The following is a 6,754-nucleotide window of genomic DNA, read 5'->3' on the forward strand; positions in this document are numbered from 1 at the left end:
GGTGAGCCGACATGTGTTTCCTCCAGCCAATGATGATTTTACACGTGGAAAATCCCCATTGGTCAGGGCTGTTAACGGGTTATCGGATCCAAAACCCGACCCGATAGCTTAACGGCGTTCCGTTACGGTGGATGCCACGTGTCGGTCACCCTTGACGAAAGCACTTCTGTGACGCGCGATTTATCGTCATGGAAGTGGACACTTCCGTGATGATAATTTTGGTAATGTCATGGAACACTTCTACGACAGCACAGGTATGACTATCTTGATTCTGTCATAAATTTGTCATGGATGTACATGCATGACAAAAAACGCGACCTACTGTGACAAACACGTATCATCACGGAAGTGTATTTTTTTGTAGTGCTTTCTTGCATTAGACGCATGTTCGAAGACTCAGATGATGAGTGGGTCGCTGGGCTAGATGTTGAGTGCACCACAGTCCTAGGACGAGAGAAGGATCTAAAGGACGAAGAGAGGAAGAAGCCCGCCGTGATCCAGGTTTGCGTGCATGACTTATGCTTGGTCTACCACATATGCCATGCCGATGTTGTGTGCCAGGATTTTAAGGACTTCCTCGAGAGAAACCTAGTCAAATTCGTTACTGTAGACTTTGGTAACGACAAAGAAGTCCTGCGTCGGATAGGCCTCGTTGTAGGCAACACCTTCGACCTCCAGAAGAATCGGTTGGTGTCCTCTCGTCAGCCTTCAATGCTGACCCTGGCAGGAGCCATGGTTCATCCTTCGTACGGTAAACTGGAGAAACCTCCATACACGTTTCATCGTCATGCATGGCAGCGGAATGTACTAGATATAGATCACATCCACTACGCTGCAATGGATGGCTACCTTTGCTTCAATATCTACAAGGGTTGGATGAAGAGCAACAGCCAAGTGTGCGGTTCAAGCAAAGAAGTATCGGCCAATAGGAAGAGGGACAAGGACGAAGTCGAGGACGTGGACGAGGACTCCGAGTAAGGTGGCAGTGTCGTTGCTCATGGTGGTTTTAATGCAGTGTCTACCGGAATAGTTGCAAAGTTTAATTTCAGGTGTGCTTAATTTAATTTGAGGGGTGTGTTGTGCTGAGCCCCCAGCAGAACTATGTTATGTTTCTTCTCGTTACTTTAACTCTTCAGTACGTACATACTAGTATTTCTTACATTTCATCTTTTAGTTGGTATAGTACTACCACTCGTTTCTTCACATTATATATGTACAATATATATGGCCAACATCATATAGCCAGCAGTTTAGTTGTCAAAGAATTTCAGGGTGCTTAGTTTTGTTAAAGAATTCCAGGATGCTTAGAGGGTGCTTGGATCCAAGGGACTTATTTTAGTCTGACTAAAAATAGTCTCTTTAAGAGGCTAAAGTTCCAAGCACCCCTGATTAAAGAGGGGCTAAAACTAGTCTTGAGACTAAAAAATTTAGTCAGGGGTACCCCTACTAAAATGTGGATTAGTCCTCTCTCTACTCATTTAACTCCTCTCCTTTAACACAGGCGAGTTCTGGATTGGAGGGTTTGGAGGATAATAAATGCTCATTAACTTGATTTTAGCCTTTTTAGTATTTGGATCCAAGCATGGGTGAGGCTAGCATGTTTTAGTCCCACTACTTTTAGTCATGGGACTAAAACGTATCCAAGCACCCTCTTAGTTTTATTTGAGGGGTGGGTTGTGCTGGACACCATTATTGTGACTAGCCTTTTTAATAGTACTATATGCATAATTTGGCGACGAGCGCTCTCTATATGTACCACCTTTTTTTAATTTCAAGTTTTGCTCCATGGCGCAATCCATCGATACTACTGCTGTACAAAAGTATACATTTTTTAAAAGGCTAGAGGGCGGGGCAGTCTAGCTTGGTCGGTTTCACGAGAGGCGAGGGCCTTTGTGATTTGACGGCTCATTACTGCTGGAAGGCGGGGCCTTGTGATTTGACTGCTCGTATAAATGCGCCGACGACCTGATCGAGGAGGAGCAAAGAACCGTGCGGTATACTCAAGTTTTCCACTGGAGTAGTACTGCGACGGAGGAGCACGAAACACGGCAGCCCAGTGCCATATGGCGATAAAAAATGATCTAATTTGCTAGTCATCTCATTGTTAGCATTGTTCTATTCATTCCCTCAAAAAAACATTGTTCTATTCATGCCTCGCAGAGAACGTGACACGTGCGGCGAAACACCCGAAGCAAAAGATGAAACACAGGAGCAAAAGAAGAAGGAAGATTATCACCCCAAATGATCTAATTTGCCGCGGAGTCGTAACTGCTTCTTCATCGCCTCCACGACCTCCATCTCCTTGCGCGTCTCCTCCGCCATCTTCTTCATTCTGTCCATGACGCGGGATTTCTCGACGCGAGCCTTCATCATCTGTTCCACGGCCGCATTACGTACCTTGACAGCAGTCGGGTGCTCGATGCGGAGCTTCGCCAACTCCTCCTTCTGTTCCATGACGAGGGCCTGCAGCATCTTCATCGAGGAACTACTATTCTCATGCAGCTTCTTCCAGCCGGCGTTCTTCTCCTTCAACAGGTCGATCTCGTGGCAGAGCTTCGCCTTGTCCTCCTGAAGTCGCAGGATTTCGCCGGTCGCCTTCTTCTCCGAGGCAATGCTCTTCTTCAGCAGCATCACCAAGCCGGCGGTCAACTCCCCCTGCTGATTGAGCTCAGCGGGCATGTCGTCGAGGCTCTCCTTCAGCAACTCCATCAAGCCTTGGATGAACTCCTTCTGCTTATTGAGCTGATCGGGCATGCCGTCGAGGGATAACGACTCCAGCTCCGCCGGCTCGGCATGTTCGCCTCCGCGGCTAGGGCGCTCCTGGGAGCCATCGCCTGCCCGTGAGAGATCTTTCGAGGTCTCTGCGTGGCGGCGAGCCCTCTCTTTTTTTTCCGCAGCCTTGGTTGCCGCTCCCTTGTTACGAGTAGTTCTCGACCTAGAGCTCTGCTCACCGGCCATGGCAACGACGGACGAAGAAGAAGCACTTATGAGGAGGAAAGGTAGAGTAATTTTCGGTTAGGTAGTTCCCCTTTTTATAACCTAAGTACTAGCACTAGTACTAATACCTGCATAGTGGGAACACGTTCAGGTTTGGTACGTACTAGTAGGTGTGAGCAGGCTTTCGAATGTGATGGGAACAAGGTAAAGATTAATTGATGGTTTTGGTTTCGAGGCCCGAAACGGCTCCCGATGAGTTTAGCGGAACATAAATTTCAAGTACTACACTGCTCAAATGCGTAAATATTATGTTACTGTCAAAAATTGGCACAAAATACGAAGGAGACCAATGGAAGTACTACTAGCAACCCACGATTTAACTACTCGCATGCGCGCAGTGGAGTAATAATGTCTTTCTTCCGCCCTCACGTCCACTCAATTTGCATGCGCTGTATTAATTGACCATCAATGAAGTGAACGACTTTACACGCGTCAAATTATCACATGGGGTGGATCTTGGTACAAAATTGCGTCCGCCCGTGTACCCGCGTGTGCGTGCGAGGGAATGAGTGCGTGCGTGGCGTGCGTGCACATCTTCGCTTCGTGCATGTACCGCCAGTATGGCTCAGGGAGGACGAGTACATTCTTCTGGAACCAGCAGCACGTCACTGTGATCAATCCACGCAAGGAGGTCGCGACAATGCCTCCACATGTGCCACGTGGCTTCATGAACTGTAAGAGAGACACTGTGTAGCGTGCCATTGGTATTCTAATTTACGTGTTTTGCACATACTCGAAGTACTAGTAAGGTACACGTGCATTGCACGCATCAGATTTTGCAACCAAATTATGAATAAATACCACACTATAGCATGTAAGCTCTGAGTCATATATGCCTGATGTAGCCCTTCGTTTAATTCTTATAGTTCATCTCATTCAAAATCAATTAGTTTTTATAAAAAAGCTAAGAACGCGGGAATAGGAAAAACATGGGATTATAGTGGAATGTCGTCTTGAATCCTACAGGATTGTACGAGTGTTTGATTGTGCATAGAAAAAACGCAGAATTCTTTCAAAGAGGTTTGAGTGGATGGGATGTTTCCTATGAAATCTAGTGCAAATGAATCATATGGAAAAATTCCTATGGTTTACAATCCTACGAATCAAACAACCAAGATAGGAAAAATTCCTAATGATTAGAATCCTCCAAAATTCCTTTGAGAATCCTTTGAATCAAAGAAGCCCTTAATCTATTTTATGATTCATGGAATTGTGCGTTGTAAAGCATAAAGTAAAAACAAATAATGGCAATTCAACTAGAAAAAAGTTTGGGCAGTTATGATACGGAAGATTCTAGAACAAAAGAGAACCACTGTTGTTTTGAGGTTTGTGCATTATGCTTAAGTTCAACCATGGAGTCTGCTAGATTGTACATGTGGCAAAATCCGGTGGGGGGCTAGAAGATGGTGCGAGGGGCCGAGTGGAGGGAGACTATGAAGGAATGCACAAGTGCGAGATCGATATTTAGAGAGAGGGGGCGAACACGTGCGCTGTTGCGCGCAGTGGCGGAGCCATGAAAAATAAATGAGCTAGGGGGCCAAGCATTGCTAATCCTTTACGAGGAGGGTCAATTCATGAACTTAAACCATTTTTAGCAGCAATTGTCTAATGATCACATTCATATTAGCCTCGATATATAGTGATGTTAGGGGGGAGGGGGCAGGGCCCTTACTGCCCCCTGTCTTCGCCATTGTGCACGCGTCTGAGAGATGAAGCGGAAGGCATGGATGATGAGAGGGGGACGTTGGATATATAATTAATGTGGGTGTATTAGCTATATATGTTAATCCTATATAGAGAGGTATAGATTGATCGATGTGGACGTGGGAAAGAGGGTGAGACCTCACTGGATATATCGATTGATCGGTTTGTGTGGAAAACTATGAAAGACCTAGCTATATACACACATACATAGAGGAACATCGATCGTTGCGCATGCACGCGTGAGAGATAAAGAATGCCCGATATGATGGAGAGGGGGATGTGTGTGGGTGTGTGCCTTCATGGGAGACCGACCTGAAGAAAAAGATTGCATGCGTGCGATGGATAATGCCGACTGGTAGTGTGTGTGCATGCATGCACGAGAGAAAGTTAGTGGTACAATTATAAAGAGAAGACTACTGTGTGGGTGTAAAAGAATAGGTGAGGTCATAATCAATGTAAAGTTGAATTCAAATATTTGAATAAGAGATCCTGATGTTTGAAACCCATGCATGCATGAATATAACGGAGATCTGCGCGGTGTGGTTTGGAAACGAGCATGTTGTAATGTATACACATTGAACAAGGTCAGACTGATTTGAATTTGAGATACCGATGGCAGACATCATTTGGCCACGTCGCATCCGTGCATGGACACACTATTCTAATTGGAGATGATGGGCGGCTTTCGCATCACATATCTATATCTATACCCCTATATATATATTATATTTTATATTTTTTATATTGTGTGCGGGTAACTTTAACTTTGAAAGATGGTCGTTGGATGAGGCGAATCCGATGGTCCAAAGATGGCAAATTTGAGCACTACTGGCCGTTGGATATCATCTAGATTCCACCAGATTTCGCCACATGTATAATCTAGAAGACTCCATGGTTGAACTTAAGCATAATGCACAAACATCAAAACACAAGCACTTCTTATTTGTTCTAGAATCTTCCGTATCAGAATTGCCCAAATGTTTTTCTACATGATTTGCCATTATTTGTTTTTACTTTATGTCTTACGACGCACAATTCCATGAATCTTAAAATAGATTAGCTTTCTTATAAAAACTAGATGATTTTGAATGAAATGAACTATAAGAATTAAACGAACATCTACATCATGCATATATGACTCAAAGCTTGCATGCTATAATGTGGTATTTATTCATAATTTGGTTGCCAAATCTCATGCGTGCAATGCACGTGTACCTTACTCTAGTCTAAATGGTGTTTGTGTGTGTGTTGTGCGTGTTGAGGTGCAAATTGTCTTTTTTTGGGTACACGTTAAGCTTGTTCTTCCGAAATTTCAAGCCGCGCCTTGTTATGCCGAAAATTCAAGCTAGCGTCTCTGTCTATCGTGCTGCGAAACTCCCGCCTCTTCAACCCGCGCCTTGTTAGCCCGAAATATTTAAGATATATCTTTGTCTCGTTGTGCTCCGACAACTCCCTCCATCTCAACCCGCGCCTTGCTATTCCGAAATTACAACGCGCGCGAAAACTCCCACCTCCTGTGAAATCCCGACACGCGAAATGCCCGTGGTACCCCTGAACCGAAAGAACCGCCTCAAATCGGTGGGGGTACTTTCGTAACTTACCCCACATTTCGGACAAGCGCGTCTCTAAGCCATGGTTCCCCACTGCCATCCCATCCGCCCACCCATTCGTACACCGAGGCCGCGAAAACCCGCGACGAAACCCCACACCCTGCTCCGTCCGCCACCCAGCCGGAGCCTCTTCCCCGACGACGTCGTCCACAGCAACACCTCGACGTCCCTCATCCACCGTACCGGATGAGGATCCGTCGTCGATCTCATCGTCCCGCCGGTTCAGCCACCCCGTCCTCCACCTCCAAGGAGCTGCCCCGACGTTCCCCTCGTCTTTCGCGCCACCTCCATTCCCACACCGCCGTCTTCACCTGCACCACCGGAAGAGCATCATCATCACCGTTTCCTCGGATGAAGCTGCGGCCTAATCGGCGCCACCAAAGAGGTTGTACACTAATCGCCGCATTTTCTTCTTGATTCGATCTCACGGTGCTGCCGGCGCT

The sequence above is a fragment of the Triticum aestivum genome, chromosome 7D, assembly GCF_018294505.1.
Source record: "Triticum aestivum cultivar Chinese Spring chromosome 7D, IWGSC CS RefSeq v2.1, whole genome shotgun sequence".
NCBI lineage: Eukaryota > Viridiplantae > Streptophyta > Magnoliopsida > Poales > Poaceae > Triticum > Triticum aestivum.